Below are 24,641 nucleotides of genomic sequence, written 5' to 3' on the forward strand. Positions count from 1 at the left end.
GGCTCGGCCAAGTGGAGAGGCTCCGCCCTCCCTGCGGCCTCGCCCTGGCGGCTCTGTGCCGTCTGGCCGCGCGCGACCCTCGCCTCGGCGCCGGACGGCGTGTTGCAGGTTGTGGAGGCCGCGACCAAGGTCATTCCTAGTTCTTCCCTCGCGGGCCCCGTTTTACAAAGCTGGCCGCGCCTGAAGCCGCACTTGCGGCTAACTTGCGACCTGCCGCGTCCGAAGGCCACACCTGGCCGAGTTCCCTTCCGTCCGCCCGGTGACGCCACAGGGGAGCTCGTGCCCTGGGGCTGCGGGTCCGGTCCTGGCACGTTGTCGCACCTGTGATTTGCCCTTGGCCAGACAGGCACTGTCCCTCGCCGGGGGAGGGACAGGGCTCACGTGGTCGCTGTGCTCCCGCAGTCATGCAATGCGGTTGGGTGAAAACAGAAATACTGAAGAGTCACGAGAACCAGGTTGTCTCCCCAGTGATGGCGCAGAGCCACAGGATGGCTGTGGGTCATTAATTTCCCAGCGGCAGACCTGCGTTTTCTGCGGCGCGGAGGGGGGAGGGAACTGCTTCGGATTGGAATACTGACTCTTGCTGCAGTGTGTCACCTTGAGCAAGTTACAGATCTCTCTGACTGCCTTCTCTTGAATGTAAATTGTTAACAATCGGTACCTACTTTGGGGTGGGAATTAAGTGAGTTAACGTGTGTGAATGTGAATAGAACTCAGTAGGTGGTCAGTGAATGCTCATTTCCGTTTTGCTCTTTTCGTGAATATTCCTGTTTTAGGATGTGGAAAAGGGTGTAAGGGGATGTTGTCTTGCGTCCCGGAAGCTTTCCTATTCCTTTGGAGTCAAGAATGATTTCTGGTCCCCTACATGGCATATAGTATAGTTTTGACGTTAATAAGATTTGCTCTGCACATTTGGGGGCGTTTCATTATGCGGCTTAAAATCAAGACTAACCAGTCATGCCATGGAGAGATTAAGGTCGTGGTCTCTTGTCAGGATTGTAGTGAGATTAAAGAATTCCAGCCAGAAATGCTTACCAGGCTTAGAATGTTCTGGAGCCTTCCCCACCTTTTTACTGTCTCTAGCAACAGGGCACTGAAGAGGAAAAACAAAGACGTTGTAAATCATTGCTACCTCTGGGACATCGATGGAGGGTTAAACTCCACCTGAGTATCCCTGACCTACCTAGAATATCTGATGGAGCTCTATGAATAACTTTCAGAGCTGGAAGTCCCAAGGTCATGTCAGAGAAAGAAAGCACATGTCCGGGAGCACTGACCTTGGAGTGCAATTCCGGTATAATCCTGGTACCTTAAAATGTACTCCTCCCTCCACTTTTACTTCATTTCAAGGTTGTGAAAAAAAACAACTAAAGAACTGATCTGTTAGTCTTCTGCCATTTAAACAATAATGTTTGGAAAGCGGTTATTTGTAAGGAAATTGCCTAGAACTTTTCCCAGGATGTGTTTTTTCATTCTGTTCATGGGCATGCTTTTGCTGGTCTGTGGTATTAGCTCTTTAAGTTGGCAAACACTTGCTGGACAACTTCTGTGAGGCGATGGGGCAGGCGTGGTGAATATCCATCAAGGTGAGAGTCGGGGCCAGCCACGTGGCATAGCGGTTAAGTGCGCGCGCTCTGCTGCTGGCGCCCCGGGTTTGGATCCCGGGCGCGCACCAATGCACCGCTTGTCAGGCCATGCTGTGGCAGTGTCCCATATAAAGTGGAGGAAAATGGGCACGGGTGTTAGCTCAGGGCCAGTCTTCCTCAGCAAAAAGAGGAGGATTGGCAACAAATGTTAACACAGGGCTGATCTTCCTCATCAAAAAAACAAAGAAAGGTGATAGCCATGTCCAGGCCCCTTGGGGTAGGTTTGTGGGGAGTGGGAGAGCACTGGGGTGAAGATTCAAAGGGAATTCCACTTGCAAATGAATTCTGTCAACATTTCAGGCTCTAGAACTAAGAAGTGTCTTATCCTTCCTCCTTAGGACAACTCAGAATGCCCCTGCCACCTGAGCTATAAGGGGAGGTAAGGGGTTGGGGTGGGTCCTGGCCACCTCACCTGCGGAGAGAGGGTCAGTGGAGTACAGCCCTTAGAGACCTGGACTTGCCTTAGTTGGGATGCCTTAAACTTCTATAGGGGAGGAAAGGTCGGGCTCTACCTTTCTCTACCTGGAGAGAAGTTACAGTGTCTTGAAAATGGAAAGAAAGAGGAGATGTGAGGAGTGCCACTTCACACACAAATGACACTGGTTCTGACCTTATCACTGAACACAGGAAAGAGGGCAGAGATCCTAAGGGTAATGTTTCTCTATTAGAATCAAGGCATTAGTACACACACTCTCTAGGATCTTAGGATCCTAGCGAGACCATTTGGTCTAATGGATAAACACATAGACTATAAAGCCAAACTGCTTGCTCTGTTACTCACTAGTCATGTGACCATGGGCAAATAAATTCTCTGCCTCAGTTCCCTCATCTGTAAAAGGGACAGGTTGAGAGTCCCTATTTCATAGGGCTGTTGTGAGGATTCAGTCAATGTATATAAAGCCCTTCTAAAGAGTGTCTAGCACATGGCTGGTGCTATCTCAGCGCTCTTACTGCTTTTATGCAGCAACTAGCTGAAGGCCTACTGTACAAGCCTATCTTTAAAATGAAGTGTGTCAGGTGACAAGACCCACCCCCTTGCCCCTGACATCTGGGCCATGCTCTTCTCCCACTGCTCATGTTTTTTTTTTTAATTTTATTTATTTTTTCCCCCCAAAGCCCTAGTAGATAGTTGTATGTCATAGCTGCACATCCTTCTAGTTGCTGTATGTGGGACGCGGCCTGAGCATGGCCGGAGAAGTGGTGTGTCGGTGTGCGCCCGGGGTTCCGAACCCGGGCTGCCAGCAGCGGAGCTCTTTCACTCAACGGCTAAGCCACGGGGCCGGCCCGGTCCCACTGCTCGTTGAGGGGAAGGGGCCACAAAAAAACTGGGGCCTGCTGCCAGAGGGGGAGGGGCATGTGTGGCACAGGGCACGTGATGGGCTCCCTGGCCTGGGAGTGAGAGGCCTGGGCCTGGCCCAGACCCTGACTGCCCACAGAATCTTTGGTGAGTCACTGCCACTGAGCCCATGAGCCTAAGGGTCCCTCACCCCACCCCCCAAAGAAAAGGAAACAAGACAACCTGCTGAATGCTGCTGAACACCAACCTAGGCCCTGTGGGTTTGGAATTGTCTTGGAGATGTTTCCATCTCTCACTAACTCTGGGTGGAGTTAAACTGCTGAGAGCCCAGAAAGCAGGTCCACCAGCTCCTCCAGACCTGTGGAACTGGGACAAAAGGAGGAAACAATAGCACTTCTGCACTTCCGGAGCTCAGAGAGACTTGCAGTCAGGGAAATGCATCTGCAGTCACCATTCAATGTGCATGAAGTAAGCGTCCTGGAAATAGTCTGCTTGGAGGAGGGGGGACTGCAGTGGGGACAGGAACATTGTGGAGCCAGATCAGGATCACAGGCAATTTCAGAGGCCATCCATTAAGACTTGGATGGGAGTGGGGTGGTGGGGGGAGAAGATCCAGGGAGAGAAGGTAGGAGCCTTTGAGTGAAGGAGAACCACCTCCTCTTTGCCCACCCCTCCCCTCGGCTACAGTCACAGATGAATGAGGTGTTAATAATTATATCTATGGTGCCATTGAATGTTTACTGTGTGCAAGGCACTGTTTCAGGTGCTCTGCGTGTATTATCTTGGGTGATGCGCTCAATAAACCTCTGATGACTTTTACCTTATTTTACAGACGAAGAAACTGAGGCACAGAGAGTGAAGCAACAGTTAAACCAGTGAAGAACCTAACAAAGTTCAAGTTTGTGAGTGTTTTTTCCCTGGTGTCAGTAAGTGCGGAGGAAATAGGATGCCCTTAGGTGTTAACTCTGATTTGCGCTTAGATTAACACATTTACTTCTCCCTTCTTTCCTCCTTATTTTTATTAACTCTGTTGCTTTTACAGCCTGTATTTTAAGCCTCCTTAAACCCTGTTGGAATAGAAAAGGGCATTTCTAGGAGACCTGACTCCAAGATGGTCCCTAGTTCCCCCCAGTTAAGAAGACATAGGAAGCCAGGGTACATGTCATCTCCAGAAATAAAGTTGATGCAGTTGCCTGACCAAGTCTTGGAGTTACTGAAAACTCTGTACTCTTGAGACTTCTCAAGAAAGGAAATCTGTCTGGCACCCACCTGTAGTCAATTTCTACAGGCAATAAGTACAAAATAATGTTTCAAGTAAGGACGACACATCACCATCACCACCACCACTTTCCCACCTGCTCTGGATATGGCTGGCCTCTCTGTCTTCAAACATTTCCTCACTCCCCATAGAATAGGACTGGGCACCCAGTATCCATGGCTCTGCCCCAACAAGGTCCAGGGAAAGTGCTAGACAGAGGGGGAGCTCTTAGGGAGGGTGCTTCTAAGCACCTAGACAACCAAGCTCTAATGTGGAGACTCACTGGTTGAGAGTTGTCTCAGGCCAGCATCCCAAAGCAATAAAGAGCTGGATTTTGGTTGAGCCAGGCAAACGGGTAGGTCTCTTCCTCTGCCAACACAAGGAGTAGGAGACTGGCCCACCCACTCCAGACTTTGTGTGCCTCCTCCCTGACTGCTCGTCGCCTGGTCTCTTCCCTTTGGGTTTGAGTTCACACATTTGGGCGTGATGAGGCATACGACCCAGACAGAGGGAGCAGAAGCACAGTTCTTAGAGCTTGAAATGGTCCTGAAGTCTCGGGTTCTCCTTTGAAGCAGCTTCAGGACAGCCCAGTGTTCTTGAACACTTCTTCAGAAAGGTCTCTCTAGAGACCTACACTGGGACTCCTCATTTTCTTCAAGGCCCGACTTTCTCAGCTGTTAACCAGGAAAGCACAGAAGAAAGGCAACTTGCTGGAAACTCAGGATCTGTGTGTAATGAAGATCCTGTGGCAGAAGCGGGAATGGGTCAGCTTACTGCCACCACACCCCAGGGCGTGTGGTTTTAGGCTAAGAAAGTGAGTGGGCAGCAGGATGTGAGTCATCCACACAGCATCCCAAGGAGGAGGTAGAGGGTGACAGCTTCAGGCACTCCATTACCTCCCCTAGCTCTTCATTCACTCATTTATTTAACAAATAGTCTGCTACGGATCTGGTGGATCAACAAGAGTGACCAGCCCACGCCCTCACAAAACTCCTTACGTCTAGAATTTCTCACTGAGGACCGGCCGTGAACACAATAGCCAAGGAGGCAAAGTCAACCTTCCACCGCCTGCCAGACTTCCCACTCCTGTACCTAGCCCACAAGCTCATCTTCCAGTACACCCTTATTTATCACTCGCTCTCGGCAAACATTTCCAGAGCACAAGAGACTGCCAAACCACCCGTCCCATATTCTCCCCTACTCTGCACAACCTCCTGCTCTCCATAGCATCCCTCTCCAGCCAGCTCAGGCCCCCTCACTCCTCTGATCCCCTCAGCAAGAGTAAAGCTCTCCAAGATGAGCCCTTCAGGACTTGGTGGATAAAGCTAGAGAAAAAGCTGTCTGTCTTGGGAGAGTGACCAGAGCCTGGGCCTGCACTTAAGCTTTGTTGGCCCAGAAATTCAGGTGTTTTGGGGTTCAAAGAGGGGCTTCGGCTATTGGGAACTGCCTCATGGGACACTGAGGTTTTGAGCAGAACCCAATTTCTTCATTTTCAGTGGATAAATCCATTTCCAGTGATGGGCACCCTCTTGCCCTCTACCTAGAACCTTGCTCTTCAAAGTGTGGTCTACCAACCAGCAGCAAGAGAACTTGCAGAGTCTCAGGCCCCCCTCAGACCTTCTAAATCAGAATCTGCCTTTCAGCAAGGTCCCCTGTGATTCATATGCACATTACAGTTTGAGAAGCAATTACAAGAGGAAGAATGATTCTTGTTACCTGGCAAGTTTAGAAACAATATGGTAACACATTCTTTTTCAGTCAGATGTTCAAGAACCACCACTTTTTTCTATATTCAGTCCTGTTTTCCTGAGCAAGCTGTCCTGCCATTTTAGCTAAGGAGTAGTTTGGCACAAAGGCTCTGGGGGGGCCGGCCCCGTGGCTTAGCGGTTAGGTGCGCGCGCTCCGCTGCTGGCGGCCCGGGTTCGGAACCCCGGGCGCGCACCGAGGCACCGCTTGTCTGGCTATGCTGAGGCCGCGTCCCACATACAGCAACTAGAAGGATGTGCATCTATGACATACAACTATCTGCTGGGGCTTTGGGGAAAGAAAAGGAGGAGGATTGGCAATAGATGTTAGCTCAGAGCTGGTCTTCCTCAGCAAAAAGAGGAGGATTAGCATGGATGTTAGCTCAGGGCTGATCTTCCTCACAAAAAAATAAATAGATAAAGTTTCTTTAAAAAAAAAAGCAAAGGCTTTGGGGTCAGACTCTGAAATGAGAATCCTGGCTCTACCATTTACCCGCTAAGACCTTGGGCAAATTGCTTCTCTGTGTCTCACATTTCTCCTCTGTAAAGTGGAGATAACAGGATTGTTATGAAGATTAAATAAGTCCTTAGCACTGTACCTGGCATTTAGCAAGCGCTCAACACATTTGGATACTGATTGGATTTTGGTGTTCCCAAATTTTCTATACGCTGTATTTACCATCTTTTAGGATGAAATACTTCTGTAGTTGGTGGTTTCATCCATTATGCACAAATTGTTCCCAGTTTTATTTTCCAAAAGTGACTTTATTCCTGGGGGCAATTTACTGTTGCCCCAAAATATATCCATTTCAGGACTGTCCATTTAATTTATTCAGCACCCACCATCTGCAGGGAATTGAACTTTTTAACTGTGGCCTTGGATAATGCCTTTGATGGTGATTTATAAAAACTTTAAATTTGTGTTTAGGGCTTTTACTTTCCTGGTTCCCGGTACCTTCAAAAGCATTGTTTCATTTCATCTTCACAACTGTGTGATGTAGGCGGAGCAAGTATTGTCACCCTATCTTACAGGGAAGTGAGAGTCCAAGAGCCCAGGGCCACCCAGTAAGTAGGAGAGTGGGGTCTGGGATCCTGGCACAGCAGGCCCTGGCAGGCATTCGATGAATGAATGACTCCAAGTCCAGTGTTCTTCCCACCGCCCTGTGTTGCCTCCAGACTTAAACCAGAAGAGCGACTTACTGGGTGGAGCTTTCAGGCCAGATAGAGAAAGGAGAGAGAGGACTTCATTTTGTAGGGTGACCTCAATTGCAAATATTCTGTTCCATTGTCCCCAGAAGAATTCATATTTATCAGTCTTGTGTTCTGAGGATTTAGTTCACAAAATGAAACCATCAGGCTAAATGATATGTGTTCATGTTAAAAACTACACCATAGAGAAGGGTATCAAGTTAAAAGTGCCCCTCCTCAGAACCCCAACTTTCTACTCTAACCCCCAAAATAACTATTAACAGTTCCTTGTGAACTCCTCAAGTTGTATACGTTAAATATGTACAGCTCTCTGTATGTCACTCATAACTCAATAAAAAATTTTTTTTATTTTTAAAATTAATCCTCGTGATACACAAACATATTTATATTTTTCTATAATATGTGCCATTTTTCTTTTTCTAATCAAGTGAATCGTACCATACACAGTTACACAGCTTATTCTTTTTGCTTAACCTTATCTTAGATACCTTTGCATGACATTGCATATGGAGCTCCCTAATTCTTTAATATCTGCATAATAGTCCATTATAAAGTATGTGTGTGTGTCGTAACACGAGTGGAGTGGCTGGGTCATAGGCTATGTGAATGTTTTCATTTTATATGATATTGTCAAATTGTACCAGTTTAGACACTCACCCAGCATATAAGACAAAATGCCAATTTCAAGGCTAGAGGATGTTTTAGATCTCCTTCAGGTCACACATGATCGGTTGCTTAATGGCCCACCTACCTCTCCTTTATCAACATCAACCTCCCTCTTTAGCATCTCTTCACTCTCATTCAGAATGAAACCTCTTGACTCTTCACCTCAGCAGCAGGCTTGTTCTTCCCCTTCCCCTTCCAGCTCTATACTTGTCATTCCTGTGCAAACCTCTCTCTCCCTTCATACTGTCCCTCCCGATTGAGATCAAGGCCTCTGTCCTTCCCCCGTCCATCTGTCTTCCCACCCCGCACTCTCAGAGCAGCCTCCCCCGTCCAGCTGACAGCAAGCACCTCCTTCCCCTCAGGTGTATGTCTGCTTTTCCGGTGAGGTCATCCTCACAGTCACCTCCTTGCTTGTTGATGTTCCTACTTTCCTCGGGGCCTGTTGGCACGGTGGTGGTTATGGGGTCAGCAAGGGTAACCAGACCCTGAAGAGACACAGACTTCTTGGCCACTAAGAACTTTAAATCTGTAGTTACTCGTGGTCTCAGCAAAGGCTGGCCGAGAGCTTGCTGCCAACAGCTCTGATGATTAACTCAGTCCTGGCCCTCCTTCCTCGTGGTTACTCACTTTCACTCTCCGTCTGTCTGCTTGTGCCTGGGGCGCCTACAACAGGGCCAGTCCAGAGGGCTTCACTAATGTTGACAACCCTCTAGACAATTTCTATCTACCAGTTCTGATGGGGCCTGGGATAGAGAAAGGAGAGGAATCCATGGCCACAGGGAGATGGACTGATTGCTCATGCTCTGTGTCCCAACCCTGCGCCAGGAACATCCTTGCCGTTCCCCGGGAGTGCCCAGTCTGGCCCACCAACCGACTTCCCTCTGCTGCGTAAAAGCAAGGAGGAAGACAACAGGCAATGGGGGCACCCAGGACGTGGCGCAAGATGAAGGGATGGGAAGATGCAGCGTGCTGTGAAATCCAAGATGACCACCTCCCCGAACCCCGTCCACCTCACCTGGGTCCGTCCTTCTTCACTTTGCCCTTTTCCTTAGCAGATTCAGTGCTTCTCTCACCGCTGTCTCCTTTCCTTCCGCCTTCCAACATCCACAAGTTTCCTTTTGTTCTGTCACTTCTGTCTACGACACCGTCCTTGAGATAGCGATCTACACCCCTTACTTTCCTTCCTCTCCACTTGCTCTCCTTGACTCGGAAATATGTTGCCCCCTCTCCACACCTGCCGAAATCCTTGTCACCTCCCAGCTCCAAACCCCAGCCTTCGGTCTGCTCTGTTCCTACTGAAGCCTCTGCAGTTGATAATGCTCATAGACCTCTTTCTTAAGGTTGTCTTCTCTGCTGACATCTGTGTACTCTCCCCTCTCCACTCCCACGGTAGTCTTCTTCCTCAGTTCCTCTTCCTCCTCTCCGCTCCTGGTGTCTGTCTGTCTGTCTGTCTGTCTGTCTCTCTGTCTCTCTCACTCTCCACATCTCCCTTGGGAGTCTTATCTAATCCGTTGCTTCCCTACGTAACCACCTCCATCTCCTGGGCCACACTTCTAAATGCCAGCTGCATATTGCTTCCATCAAATGTAACATATTTAAACCAGAATTTCTCAACTCACCCCCCAATCCAAGTAGCCACTTTCTCATGACTTCCCTATTTCAACAACTTGGGCTGCATCTCTGAGATACTCTGAAGCTTCAAGCCTGGCTTCTTTTGAATCCTTCAATTTCCACACTGCATCAATCTTTACATCCTTCAAAATGTCTCCCAAATTGGTGCCTCTTCAGCTCCCACCACAGCTACCTTTCCTGGGTTGTTTTGTGCCTCCATCATCACTCCCGTGTGCAAACACCTCAGAGGTCCCCTGCCACGTGTGGACTGAAGCCCAGCCGTGCGGACCTTCTCCAGGGTGGCTCCCTCTGGTCCTTCCCCACTGCAGAACTTCTCTCTCTCATCTCCATCCTGACCTTCCACCTCCAGCAAGGCCCAGGTTGTATCTCACCTCTACACTTGCTTTTATCGTGACCTCAGTGGGAGGTCGTCTCTTATCTAACCTCAACTCCAAAATACAATATGCGTAGATGTCTGCTCCACACGTTGGGTCTGGCACGCTCAGACCTCTTTGCCTGTGTGTTTGTCTGTTCTCCCAGCAATATCTGAAGCTTCTAGAGCATCTTTGCATTTGTTTGTGCCCTGCTAGGAGGGGGTTGGTAAATTCATAAGCTCAGAGCGAGACTAGGAAGACAAATATGTGATCGGAAGGGAGCAAGGCAGGTGCGTAATGTAGTAGAGTGGAAGGGCCAGTGTTGGCCTAACAAAACCCATCTGCAGGTTGAATGGAGCTGTGGGCCACCACTTTGAGATCCTCACCCAGGTGCCGTGCCCTGGCAGCTACTCCGCGAATACTCTTTGTGGTTGATTCCCCAGAGGCAGCAGTCCGTCCCTCAGTGTCGGGCAGGGTGACCTGGTTTCCTTGGCCTGGAGTAGAAGGAGCACCTGGCCTCAGCAGGCCCAGAGGTGTCACCTCCCCTTCTCACCCGGCTGGCTGTGCTGCACCTGATGTCAGGTGCTGCCACTTGGCTCTGGCTCCCTGTGAGATCTAACCAGCAGTAGCTTTTCTCGCTCGCATACTAAAGAAAGAGCAGGACTAGGGCTGCCCCTCCCGGCTCATGACCCAATCACAGCCAGCCAGACCAGTATACCAGGGAGGGCCTGCTCGGCAGCATCTCAGTCCTCTGGAGCATTTGCAGAGCTCATTTACACACTGATTGGGTGGTAGAAGGACACAGGGCTGATATGGGGAGGTGGGGAGTGGGGTGGAGACAGGACTTGGAGGAGAAAGGCAAGGACAGAGAGAAAGACACAGTAGGGAAAACATAAAGAGCCTGTGGAAACCCAATTTTGACTTTTCCTGGGGCCTGTCTCTCACATCCGCCCCTCCCCTCAATTGCCCCAGCGTTCCAAGTCCAGCTGCTCACTCCTATGCCCCAGCCTCCAGCCTCACCCCACTGCCAACCAACCTACACAGGTGGCCAGACTAATCTGCTAAACCATTACTTTCATGAAGTCTTTCCCCACTACCATTGCCTACAGGACAAAATCCAGACGGTTCTGTCTGGCTGGGGCTTTCCATGACAGGGCCCTCCTCTGTCCATCCAGCTTTATTTTCCACTGGTTCACAACAGGAGAACTCTACTCTGCCCAATCTGGCTGGTCATCACCACTTCCCTTCTGTGCACTGAAGCCAGTGGGTTTGCACGGTCACCTCAGAAAGTTACCAACTTCCTCCCCTAAATGTCCCCACATTTCCCTCCTCACAACAAGTGTGGGGAGCAGTATAGCTATCCTAATTCTACAGATGAGAAAAAATGGGCTCAGAAGGAGTCAGTCCCTTCCCAAGACCACAGGGCTTGTGTGTGGCAGAGCACACTGTCAGCCCAGGCCCTTTGTCCTCCACCGGACAAAGCCTTCTCACTTCGCCTTACTTAAATGAAAAAGGTAAGCTCCTGGGGACCAAGGGCCAGATTCTCTTTTGTGTGTGACAAACAATGCATACCAAAAGGTTACAACTAGGGTGTGTAACAGAAACCAGAGCTAGGTAAACAGTTAAGAGGAATTCGTTTTTTGTTTATTTTTAATCTATAGAGTTGCTCAAATTCATTTTAAAAATTAAATTTCCTCCTTCTTGACAGACAGCACAATGCTGTCCTCCTAGAAGGCATTCTGGTAAGACTGAAAGAACAAAGACACAAAGCAGGTGGGGCCCAGATGTAGGCAGAAGCCAGCTGGAAGATTCTGGAGTGTTGTCATCCGGGTTCCTTTCTGAGGTGGGGGTCCCTCTACAGAATGGAACTCACGATGTTTGTTTATTTCTTTGTGAAAAATGTGTGGTTACCGCCATTACAGGACAAAGAGAACTGTGACATATGTTTCCCGATGTAATGTTGTGATTTATGGACTATTCATGTTTCGTGATCTGTGTCATTTCTGACAGTCACAGAAAAGTTTTCCACCTGGAATATTAGTATATTGGAAAGGGAGGTGGGGGTTGCAGCCTTGACCACCTTTCCCCACTGTATTCCACTCATCATATGCTCAGAGTGAGGCCCAGCAAGGGGGAAGAGGAAGCTCCGAGGGCACCAGGATTGGGTTAACTAGGAGGGGAATATTTTGTGTCACATTTGGGTTCTCAGTGCCAGGCCCTGAGTTGATTGTCACCTGCCATTCTAATTAGTTCTCCAACAACTCCAGTCCTAAGAGCCTGCTCTTGAGTGCGGAAGTTCACCCTGCAGCCCAGCTTTATTGTCTTAATTTCTTAAATTACAAGATTTCTATACAAACTGAAGAGAGAACTGAGTTTTGTAAGTTCACTGCTGAACTCCAGTCACTGCTCTTTGCCCCTGTGCAGCTCCTGCCTTCTTGCTCCAGAGCAGCTTGCCCCGGCCTGCCTCTCCCTGCGGTAGCTCCTGAGCCCGCAGCAAGCCCTGCCCAGACGACAATCAGGAAGAGACGGGCACTTCTCGTTCACACAACAGACTCGCGTTGGCCAGCTTTCCCACACCAGCCTCCTTCCAGGAGCTCAGTTGAGCAGCCAGCCACGTACAAAAAGACTGCATTACAGTCCAGTAGGATGAGAGCAGTCATAGAGGTGTGCACCAGATACAGCAGGGACAGCAAGCAGAATGTGGGGAATTCTTTGTGAGGTGGAATTCTTTATGTGTTAAAGGAGTGAAGGGAAGCCATAAGGGGCCGAACAGGAAAGTGGCAAAGGGCAGGCCCAGAGCCGGTATTGCTGCGGCGTGAAGTCCATCGTGTCATCAGTAAAGCCCCCCCAGGCCTCTACTTCGTATTAAGGCCAAGACTCTCGTCGTGCTCTGCACATCAGAGCTGGCTGAGGCCTTCGTTGGTTTGCAGCGTAATCCTCATCTGATCCTGGTTTGGAAGGGGAGCTGGTCTCACGTTAGCAATGACAGCTTCTCTTTATACTTTAGGACCGTGGCTTTCTACCTGCAAGTCCCCACAAAGCACTTAAAAAAAATGAAAGAGAAAATATCAGAGTGCATCCAACACAGTAAGTATTATTTCTTGAAATCTTTGTTTCAGTTATATATGTGTGTGTATGAGTCTATAAAACTGGGTCATCATGTAAAAAAATATTTCTTGCTAAGAGTTGTGGTTAAAGAAGTTTAAGAAACATTGCTTTAAGGGAAAATATCCATTCATCAAATATTAAACAAATACTATCAAAAACTGTATCTTGTCCTAGGGTAAAGAAAAGAGCAAGACTTGTCTCCTGCACTTAAGAAGCTCCGAATCTGGGGGTGAAGAGACAAACGTACCACTGGGCCACGAGGTAAGAAACCACTGACGGAGGGGTGTGCAAAGGGCCTGGGGCCTGGAGGAGGGAGCCTCTGCCACGCCAGGGTCCCAGTGCTTCCAGAGGAGGGGTCTGCGGCTGGTCCTGGAGTGTGGCTGGAGGAGGAGTGGGGAAGGGGTCTTCCCGACTGGGGTGTGAACATAGAGCTGCAGGGGAGCTGGTGTGGCTGGCCCAGGGCAGGGGGCTGCTCAGCAGGGCTCAGGCGTGGGTGCTGGGGAAGGACCCATGGCAATGGTGACAGACGGGAATCAGCAGGGGCCAGATGATGACTTTATCCTGTGGGAGATGTGGATTCTTTCTGTCATTTCAAAAGGGATGACACGGAGGGCAGCATCTTGAGGGCCAGTACTGCATTTCTCCCTGGTTCAAGGATTTTTCAGGTTTCTCTGAACATTGGTCCTGATGCAAATTTAGGATACAGTTAACCATTAGTCTGAGATGAATATCCATGTTGTGATTTTCTTCATGTTTCTGCCTTGCTCTCCAGCTAGACTGGGGGTGGGTGTCTGCCCACCAGGCTCAGCCCTCTTCCTCTTCCAGCAGTCACAAAGCCTCCTTGCCTTCTCTCCTCACTTCCTGTCATTATCCCCGCTGAGCACCAAACCCTCCAGCTGTGGGGGGTCTAGCATAGGGTCTGCACACCCTGGGGCTGCCCAAAAGCAAGCTGGCTTTAGAAGGATACTAGGGCTGACAGTCTGATTTTCAACTCAGCAAACAGGGAGTGGCCTTTCTCTCTGCTTATAACTCTCCGCTGAGAAAGTAGAAATGAAAGAGAAAAGCAAAAGCAACCAAAGAAGCTAGCATTTTATTTCTTCTTTATGCAAAAACAGTTTTTATCTGTAGATCCAGAATATAATGCTTGCCTTTTCCTAGTAATCCCTTTGAGCCCAATAATTGGAAAGGGATCAGGCAAATATCAAATATCAGTATGCAGCTACCAAAGGGAATTCACCAACCTCACCCTAGCCTCATTGTGGACACCTTCTTCCTATGATATTCACCTTGACTTTGAACTCTAAGAGGTCCCCAAGAGAGTTCTATATGTGCCTTCTCTGTTGTCCATTCTCCTGCAAAGGCTGGTCTTCTCCTTGGCTCCTCGCACACCAAGCCCCTTTCTATGCCTCTGCCCCCACTGGGTTCTGCTGCCTGGAATTCCTTTTTCTTCACTCCTTTTCTACACCTACCTGAATCCTGCTTACAAGGTTTGGTTCATAATTTTTTATTTATTTATTTATTTTTTCCCCCAAAGCCCCAGTAGATAGTTGTATGTCACAGCTGCACATCCTTCTAGTTGCTGTATGTGGGACGCGGCCTCAGCGTGGCGGGAGAAGTGGTGCCTCGGTGCGCGCCCGGGATCCGAACCCGGGCCGCCAGCAGTGGAGCGCGCGCACTTCACCACTGAGCCACGGCGCCGGCCCTACAAGGTTTGGTTCAAATCCCATATCCTCCGGAAAGCCAACCCACAAGGACTGCTCAGAATTCCTAAAATCTTCATGGCCTTTAAATCTTCATGAATGATAAGGGACTCACGCATTTCTCTATTTTGTAGCCTCATAGTGTTCAGTGTTTGTGACTGAGATCGTAAATTCCAGGGATACTAATTCATACTTCTGTGCCTGGCACAGAGCTGAGTATATAGTAGGATCTCAGAACTGAGATCTAGTACAAATCTGATACAAAATCTGAGTTCAAGTTCCTGGGACCTTGGAGGCTTCCTTAGGCCCATTGAGGCATGACTTTCTCTCTTGTAAAACTAGGATAGTAATGGTACCTACCTTTCCTTAAGTGAAACTGGAGGAAAATGTTTAACACGTAGCAAGGGAGCGATCATTTTTACTATAAAGTGGTAAGATAGAAGTCAAAGGGCATTCTTTTTTATTTGCTTATTTCTATGTATATTCAACTTGAGGGTTTTCCCCATCCTTGTGAGTTTTATTTTTATTTATTTTTGAAATGTGAAACATTAAGATGGTTCCAAAAGTTGTCAGACCAAAAAGATATTTCAAAGTGTCCTTCCCCCTCATTCCCTTTTATTCTTTCCATCCCATTCTCACCACACCCTGCAGGTAACTCATCTCATTAGTCTCTGTTTTTTACTTTTTCTGTTTCTTTTTCCTGGAATAAGTAGGCAATGATCCTTATTTCCTCCTCTCAAATGATATTCTTGAGACCATATTCTTTGGGGATGGGATTTTTCAGGACCCTAGTCATCTTTTGCACACGCTGCTTGGGAGGTGTTGCCAGCAGGAGCTCCATGACAATGGGGTTAGTTGTGGCTAATCCTCACCCGGATTAGTCACCTTGAGAATGAGCTGACATTCTTCATGTGACTGGCTCTGTTGTAAATACTTGCCCCCGGTCCCAAAGGTGTCCGCTATGACTGGTCATGAGGCCACAGCCCCAGTCCTGCTACTCAGGAATTCCTGCCACTCAGGAGGCTGAAGCTAAAGCTTTGTGCCTTAACGAAGCATCCTACCAAGGCCATCCTGGCCTGCTGATTCTCCTGGGGAGGGCGACAGTGCCAGGCTGCCAGAGTAGAATGTGCGACTGGATTTTAAAAAACCACGCTCAGTACTTGCAAAGCCACTACAAGCACATGCCGCATCCCTGCGACCTTCACACGTTATGGGAAAACAGCGCTTTAGGCTTCTAATCATTATTTCTTGGTAAGATCTGAGGAATCAAGGTTGAAAGGCTCCTGGGTACTTCTCCATAGGACCTCATTCTAAGAAGGAAAAAAACTCTGAGTAAATAAAAGTTCCCAGCCATTGGGAGGAGGTGGGAGGAAGTGGAGCCTCACAGCTGGAGGTATTCATTGGAAAAAGCAGTGGGAGGAGAGGACTCTGTGACTCTGTCTTGGAGTCAAGCTGTCCGCAAGTCAGCCCAGAGGCTGTGACTCACTCACTGCGAGGAAAAGGAGTGCCCTGTTTTCTGGAGGAGGCTGCTTTCTCCAAACGGAATCGGTGGCCAAGGAAGGAAGTAAAGCAATCCAAAAGTAATCAGCAGCCGCAGGGCAGTCAGATCTGGAAGTCCGTGTCATCCTCAACAATTGCAGCTTGATGTTTATCCTGTGCCCCCAGGGTACAAACAACACCGAAGAGACCGGATTCTGGTGAGAAGCGGAATTGGGCCCTATCTTGGGCAAGTACTTTCCCCGCTCTGGACCTTAGTTTCTCACTATAAGTTGAAGGGGGAGACCTGGCAGCCAGCATCCCAACTCAGCCCATGGCCATGTTATATTTTACTCACAGTTAGAAAAACAATTGAACTTAGGTGATTTTGCACAAGGCTTGTCTCTCCAGTTCCCCATAGCCACTATCATTCTCACCATCTCACCCTAAGTCGGCTTCACAAAATTAGGCTCCCTGCCTGCCTTTGAAGTTATTTGAAATGGCAGCTCCTGGACAAGCAGCTTCCAAGTCCCTTCTAGCTCTGGGGCTTTAGGATTCTCTGCCTCAGAAAAACAGATTTTGAACAGTGCGTAGAAACAGGGCAAGCAGCCTGCACTGGGATGAGAAGGAAATGGTCTTTCGTCCCAGGATCCTAGAGAGGGTGAGTGTGGCAGGGTGCCAGGGCTGAGCATCTGCCAGGCAGAACTGACAGAGCTTAGAGAGAATGCAAAACAGCCTTTTTTTACAGCCTCCTGGTGCATCCTGTTTCTCTAGGGCTGCTGCCACCAGCAAGTGGGCATTATGCCCAACCTTCAGTGGGCAGTGAGGGGGCTAGGTACCCATCTGTCCTGTTTCCTAAGCAAGTGGCTAGGAAAAGGGTGCCCGGGCTCAGGGTGCCCTCTGCTGGGCTAGCCCAGAAGGTGCTGTGGGGTTGGAGACAACAGAAAGATCCAAAGCAAGGAAAGCAGCACCCCCTCCTACAGTCTCCCCATCTGTGAGGTGGAGGGAAAGGCGTAGATGTGGTCTTCTGCTTTTCTGCCACCTTCCAGGAAGGCTTGGGATCTCCTTGCGGTGTCAGTGCCTCTTAAAAGCTATCTAGCAAGACAGTCTCAGGTCACTTAGGTCTCCTGCATTTAATCAAAATGATTTTTCTGACATAGGGTCTGACACACTGATGTGCTCAATAAATAGTTATTGAATAAATCACTAGATCAGCAGTTACCTACGTAGAAATTGCTCCTGGGTTTGTTCAGGAGAGCAATTACAGTTATTCTCCTCCTTTCTGAAATTCTGCTAACAGAAACAGGTCCTTCTGCTTGCCTCTCCCAGTTCCAAGCTTCTCTACTGGTTGTCCAACCTGGGCTTCTTGAGCTCCCGAGGCATCTCTCTTCCAATTCCTCAGCCCAACTCCCGGCTCCCCACTGAGAGGCTTACAAATCATGTCATATCTAGTTCACAGTTTATCCCTTTTCTCTCTCTTAAATATTTCCTTCTGTCTCCATTTGGCCTTTGGTTCATTGGACCTAGAGGTATTCTCTCCTTCCAGGAGCAGTCACAGCCATGTCTCTGTTTCCCCCTTTAACTATTAACTGTTGTTACTTGACGCTTGTCAATAAGGTGGGCCAGGAGGAAGGGCTGGTGGAACCTCCGGGATCCCCCTGGGTTAGCCTGGTGCAGCTCCAGGCTCAGAGAGGGCCTGGGTGGCCTCAGGTCTAGGCCCATGGGCCACCACATGGCAAGATGCTCAGTAAACACTGAACTTTTCTTCAGCCTGTCTCAGGTATTCTCAGACAGTCCTATACAATGATCCTAACTAACCATACTTAGGGGGAGTGTGAGTATGTGTGTGTGTATTCCTTATGTTTTTTTCTATTATGTCTATTTCTGTTACAACTTGTTTTTCCTAATCAATAATAGGATCTAATTTTTTGTGTGGTTAGCTAGGTAAAATATACAGTGTTAAAAGATAAACTGAGGGCCGGCCCGGTGGCTTAGCGGTTAAGTGCACGCGCTCCGCTGCTGGCGGCCCGGGTTCGGATCCCGGGCGGGCACCGACGCACCGCTTCTCCGGCCATGCTGGGGCCGCGTCCCACATGCAGCAACTGGAGGGATGTGCAGCTATGACATGCAACTATCTGCTGTGGCTTTGGGGGAAAAAATAAATAAAATCTTAAAAAAAAAAAAAAAAAAGATAAACTGAGGCATATGAAAAATTTTAAGAGTTTATTTGAGCACAATTCTATTCAAATTGGGCAGCATGCAATCTAGCAGATAGAAAGGAGTTCTGAGAAGCTATTCATTTTTGTTTATTTATTTTTTTGAGGAAGATTGGCCCTTTGGTAATATCTGTTGCCAATCTTCCTCTTTTTCTTTTCTCTCCCCAACGTCCCAGTACATAGTTGTGTATCATAGTTGTAGAGATGTAGCTCTTCTACGTGGCGTGCTGCCTCAGCGTGGCCTGATGAGTGGTGAGTAGGTCTGTGCCCAGGATCCAAACCCAGCAAACCCCCGGCTGCCAAAGCAGAACGCGCGAACTTAACCACTGTGCCACAAGGCTGGACCCTGAGAAGCTATTCGAAATGAAAGACTTTTATAGACAGAAGGGAGCAGGAACAAGGAAGTTATTCTAGGCAAAAAAGCGGGTTGGTTATTGCAAGGCCACTTTCCTTTGCAATGGGATGGCAGGGGTCTATCAGGCAGATGACCTAACTAGTGCTGACCAGGGGATTCCTGATTGCCTAGTTTAAGGTTCCATTTCTGGGAGAGATGAAACTGTAATAATTAAGTCTCAGTTTAGCACAAGTCACTCTATTTTGGGCCTGTTGTCTTGTTTTTAAGAATTGTTAGGAAAAATTCAAAGGGCTAAACGGAGTCAGTAAAAGTCATGGTCACTCCCGTTTCTTCCCCCATTTCCCTTGTGCACAGAAAGTCTGCTGCCATTTTCTTGTGGATCCTTATAGAAGTAGTATTATGAACATACAGCCTTATGTGTATAGTCATTCATTCAGTCAGCACTTATTGAGCACCCGCTATGAGCCAAGCACTGTTCTTGTGCAAAACATATACAAGTCCTTGCTCTAGAAAACTTACATGCTGACGAGTGGTGAGGGAGTCAGGCAATAAATGAGATAAATCAGTCAAATCTACAATATGTTAGATGTTGATACACGTAATGGAACAAACAGGTAGGGGAGCTGAGGTGTGATCCTGAATGCCCTTCCCCTCTGCTGTCACGGCCTCAGCCTGAGAACCTGGGGCTGCCCTGGGGTGAGTCATGGCTTCGCTGTGCTCCCTGGTGCTAGTGCCCAGGGTGGGAGGGGCAGGGGTTGCCCCGAATAACCAGGTGGGGCTGTGGCAGGCCCTGGGACGTGAGCTGGAGAGCCTCCAAAGCAGGTGTTGGGGTGGGGGCTGCTCATCTTCATTTATCCTGGGTCAAAGTTTATGAATATTTTTCTGGCTTTAATTAAATGTTACCAGAACACTCTACATCAATAGTGCTCAGTGTGGTCTGTGCACCAGCAGCATCAGGGTCAGCCTCATCTGGGAACTTGTCAGAAGTGCTGATTCTCCAGTCTCACTCCAGTCCTACTGGGTGAGCAACTCTAGGGTTGGAGACCAGAAATCTGTGTTTCCACAAGCCTTGAAATCTGCTCTACAGAAACGCTCTACCCATTCACATTCCTACCAGCTGTGGTCATAGGCACACATTTTCTGCAGTCTTAATGAATTTTTTTTTTTTTTTTTTTTTGGTGAGGAAGATAGGCCCTGAGCTAACATAGGTGCCCATCTTCCTCTATTTTGTATATGGGACGCTGCCACAGCATGGTGCGATAAGCAGTGCGTAGGTCCACGCCTGGGAGCCAAACCTGGGAACCCCAGGCTGCTGAAGCGGAGCACCTGAACTTAACTACTATGCCACCGGGCTGGCCCTAGTCTTATGAATTTTTTAAAAATGTTTTCCAAGTTAAATCCTAGACTAGGGGTGCAGATTATACATTAAGAAGTAAAAGATAAATTTTATATCTCAATTATTTGAAAATGAGTATTAAGTCATTTGATTCCCTGGGCCTTACGATCCAATCTGTCGTGTAAGAATGTGCGTTTAACCTGATGGTTGGCCTAGTCCTAAATTCCTTTCCCTAAATTCTATGCTGTTAAAAAACAACAAAAGTTGGAAATAAATGAGGAATAATTAAAAACGCAAAAATAAGTTGTTCGAATACTGACAAATAGTAATATACATTTCTATTCCTCTTTACACTTTTCAAAAGAAGAAGCAAATGGCATTGGGTCGGCCCCATGGCTTAGCGGTTAAGTGCGCGCGTTCCGCTGCTGGCGGCCCGAGTTCAGATCCTGGGCGCGCACCGAGGCACTGCTTCTCTGGCCATGCTGAGGCCGTGTCCCACATACAGCAACTAGAAGGATGTGCAGCTATGACATACAACTATCTCCTGGGGCTTTGGGGGAAATAAATAAATAAATAAAATTTAAAAAAAAAAAGAAGCAAATGGTATTGATGGTCTTAGACTGTACTATAGGCAGAGTGTAAAGCTCTCGGTGTATAGTCTGATCAGTGAAGGCAACAGACAATCAGAGGAATGTGTGGGCTTTAGATTACGGATGAGCAAACAGCCCCAGGGAGCTGAAAGGTCTTGCCTCATATACACCTAGCAAAAGAGGGGAGCAGAGGGAACTGGGCTCTGAAACTCAGTCTGTGCTCATTTACTGAAAGCCGTTGTAGATATGGGTGCTTATCTGGGGCTAATCCCTGGAGTCCTGTGGTTCACTGGAGAGAGAGGCTGAGGGAGGTCGGGAGGCAGGTAAGTCTTGGCCGGAGTCCATCTCACAGGGGTCAGCTGGGATCCCAGACACGCTGTATGGCTGTCTTGCCAGCCTTACTGCCCCTACCAGAGGAATAAAGTCTATTATGGCAGGAATGGCCAATCACCATCCTTGAAAGGGCCTCCTACAGCCAAGATAATAACCTAAAAACACGTCAGAGCACGTGGGGACACGTCAGAAGTTGGTTCCGTAAAGACTTGAAAGATGCAGGGGTAGTGATTGCCACAATATCTGCATTGACCTCACCTGTTTGGTCAGTGTAAAAGGCAAACAGTGGTGGGGAATGAAAGTAAGTTGACACAAACAGGTTCTGGGTATGGATTTGCTTACCCTGCCCACGGTGCTTCTGCCAGTTTAGAGCTGGCACCCACACTCCAGGGGAGGGGATTATACAGGGCATGTACACTAGGGGGCCACCTCAGGGGCCGTCTTGGGGGCCACCTTAGAATTCTGCCTACCACCCCTCCTCCCCGTTAGAGCCCGGTTGCTAGCTATAAACTGCAGCTGCAGCACGGCATGGGTCATCCGTTACCCATGTTGCTGTCATTTGGCCCTTTGGTTTTGGTATCCCGTTGCACAAGGGTCACAGAGATCCAGCACCTCTGACTACTCATGCTTTCATTCTCTATATAAGTAATAAGCTCTCTAATCTGAAAAAGGGCTGGTTGTTTCTTTACCAGCCAAACATGTCAGCCAGGCCTTGCCTTGTGCTCAATACTTCGCAGCTGTAGCCACCACGCTGCTGCTTTGGGACTGCTTGGCCACTTGACTGAGGGATACTAAGCCCGCCAAGGGGAGAGGAATTGTACAAAAGAGCTGCAGGACATAGCCAGTGTGTCCAGCAGGAGCTGGGGGAGCGTACACGGGACTGGATTCTCCTTGTGCTGCATCAAGTGAGACAAAACAAAAAGTTGGATAAAGAACAGTTTATTGATTTGAGAACACCCTGGTAGGAAGCTGGAGATGGTGCTAATGCTCTGCTTGGTTGGCTTATGGAACCTTAGAAAAAATCAACGGCCCACACTAAGTGAAGCAGAACTGCCATGTCAAATAGTGAGTGAAGGGATCAAAAGGCTCAGAGAAGTGGCCGTTGCTAGCACAGATATACCACTGATGACAGAAAACCCACCAGGCGACTGTGGTCCACAGGAGGGCCTAGAGAACATTCTGTGGCAAGGAATGCGCTGGTGAAAGGGGCCACCAGCATCAGTGAGAAGCTCAGTGGTGGCTCTTCTCTAGTCCAGGGCTGATGGTGAGAGATGATCTTATAGAACTATGCTCCTCCTACTAAAGGAGGTGATAGAATCCTGAAATAATAGAGGCCAAGTGACAACACTCCACTGCCAAAAGCAAGGTGAATGAGATTCCTGTAATACTTGACAAGAACAGATGTGATACCTGGCAGCCAGAGCAGTCTGTTCCCTGAGAGAATTATAGAGATGGTAATAGAACATAGTATTCCTAGGGGCAAGATATAGCTTAATTTATACAACCAAAGGGCATCAGGATGGATGATAAAGGCTTAAGGCAGCCATCCCAATAAAAAATTATGATCCCTTGCCCAGTTTCCAGACTGTTGACTGAAAGAGAGGCTGGACTGCATAAAGAAGGATCCTGCAACATCATGGCAAATGTTTGGGTAATGATTCTCTGGTCCTTTTCCGAAGGACCTGAGGTCCATGTGCTCAGGTGACTATACACTGAGGAATGGGGCATAACCAGACATTTCAAGGACTGTTGGACGCAGGAGTTAATGTGAGTTAACATTGAAAATCAGAGACTTGAAGCATCATCATTACAGGGTCCGGGTAATAAATGGAGTCCTGGGTCCAGCCAAGTCAGAGTGGGTCCACTGTGTCATGGATCCACCTGACAGTCATTTCCTCAATCCACAAATATATCATTGGAATGGACATGCTTGATAGTTGCAATAACCCCCACATCATCCTTAGCCTGTGGGGAAGAACTAGCGTAGTGAGAAAGGTCAAGTGGAAACCTCCGAAGCTTCTTCCCCTGACCAAAATAATAAATCAATAACAATACCACATCCCAGGGGGATTGACACAGATTAAAGATGAAAGAACGCAGAGGTGGAGGTGCCTATCACACCTCCATTTAAATCACGTCTGGTTGGTGCACAAACCAGATGTGTCCTAGCAGAAGGCAGTGGCCAACTACAAACACAACCCAAGAGTCGCCCCAGTTCATACAACTGCCTCCCCTGCAGAGGTATCCAGATGTCTTCCTTAGGGCAGATGAACAGGATGTCAGGTATGCAGTATGCAGTCAATGATCTGGCAAATGGCTCTTTTGTTTCCCTAACGTGAACCACTTACATTAATGTTTACAGTCTCGCCCCAGGTGTAACTCGCCCACCCTCTGGTTATGGTCGAAGAAGGCCCCTGAGAGCACGTCTGGGTTAGGTAAATAAAAAAACCAGCAGCGTCAGGAGCAGGAGTAGACCAGCTAAAAGTGTTCACAAAGAACTGCATTCGTATGCAACATAATGAGCGTTGAGCTCCCTTTTGGAATACAAGCTCTGGGAATTTGTGTTCACTTCTGCCACCACCTCTCCGCTCTCAGGAGGGACTGGGGAAAGAGACCTTGAAAGCAATGACAGGGGTTACTTCTGCAGGCCCTTCCACCTCCCTCCCTCCACCAGACTTTCTCCTCTGGCCTGGGGCTTTTTCCTGTCTGGCAGATATTGCATTTAAACAGAATTTCCTCCCCAGCCATTCCAAACAGGAAACCTACTCCTTCTCACCTAAAACTAAGCAGGGACCTCCAGCCTCTTCCTGTCTTCCCACCTGTTGGCACTTAATCTCCCCTCCCCCCACTACCAGCATCCCAGGAATCCTTGACCCTCAGCCTCTAAGGCTCTCAGCCTGTGCCTCCCACATTTAACCTGCTCTGAGGTATTAATGTGAGTCCAACAGACACAGGCAGGTGCTTCAGAGCTGCCCAACTTTCTCTAAAATAGTGTGTTAACCTTCTTCCTGGAGACAGCTTCTTGCTCATTTTCCAGACCTGAGTCATCTTCCAGGCAACCCTGGTCATGAGTTATGATAAGCAGGAAAGTCTCCGGTTATTCAACAACCTAAGGTCTCTTCTTCCTATATATTCCCTTCCTCCACCATTGGTGAACAAGTATTTGAGTTCCAACCATATGTTGATCACAGTGCTTGTGCTGAGAATATAAAGATGACATCTAGACCCATAGCTAACTTCTTGCCAGCAATATTGGAAGCTAGAAGATAATGGAATATATCCAGTGTTCTGAGATGAAATGACTGGGTGTCAGGGCTCCTCAAGACCACCTCCAGGTTCAGCGATTCACTGGGAGGACTCACAGGACTCAGCATCTAGTCTGCTCCCCACTATGATTTATTACAGTAGGAAGATACAAAACAAAATCAACAAAGGGGAAAAATGTCTGGGACACAGTCTAGAGGAACCCAGGCACGAGCTTCCAAGAGTCCGCCTCCTGTGCAGTCACACAGGACGCATTTAATTCCTCCAACAAGTTGTGACAACATATGTGAAATATTGTTTACCAGGGAAGCTCATTAGAAACTCACTGTGGGGCTGGCCCCGTGGCTTAGTGGTTAAGTGCGCGTGCTCTGCTGCTGGCGGCCCGGGTTCGGATCCCGGGCACGCACCGACGCACCGCTTCTCCGGCCATGCTGAGGCCGCGTCCCACATACAGCAA

General features: G+C 48.5%; 1 long non-coding RNA gene across 6 annotated transcripts in view; it reads left to right on the plus strand.

Moving 5' to 3' along the window:
- Positions 1-32: 32 nt before the first annotated feature.
- Positions 33-24,641, plus strand: part of LOC147912051 (uncharacterized) — a 50,872-nt gene continuing 26,263 nt past the window's right edge. For 4 of the 6 annotated variants that reach the window (XR_015550305.1, XR_015550304.1, XR_015550306.1 and 1 more), the window contains exons 1-5: positions 33-129; positions 3,776-3,845; positions 12,231-12,470; positions 12,814-12,893; positions 13,089-13,175. This is a non-coding gene — a long non-coding RNA (uncharacterized LOC147912051). Of the gene's footprint in view, positions 640-3,775; positions 3,846-12,230; positions 12,471-12,813; positions 12,894-13,088; positions 13,176-24,641 lie in introns of all 6 variants that reach the window. The other 2 variants (XR_015550307.1, XR_015550308.1) reach the window with 2 other exon arrangements.

The sequence above is a fragment of the Ceratotherium simum genome, chromosome 40 (genome assembly GCF_057802395.1).
Source record: "Ceratotherium simum simum isolate JZ-2026a chromosome 40, ASM5780239v1, whole genome shotgun sequence".
Lineage (NCBI taxonomy): Eukaryota > Metazoa > Chordata > Mammalia > Perissodactyla > Rhinocerotidae > Ceratotherium > Ceratotherium simum.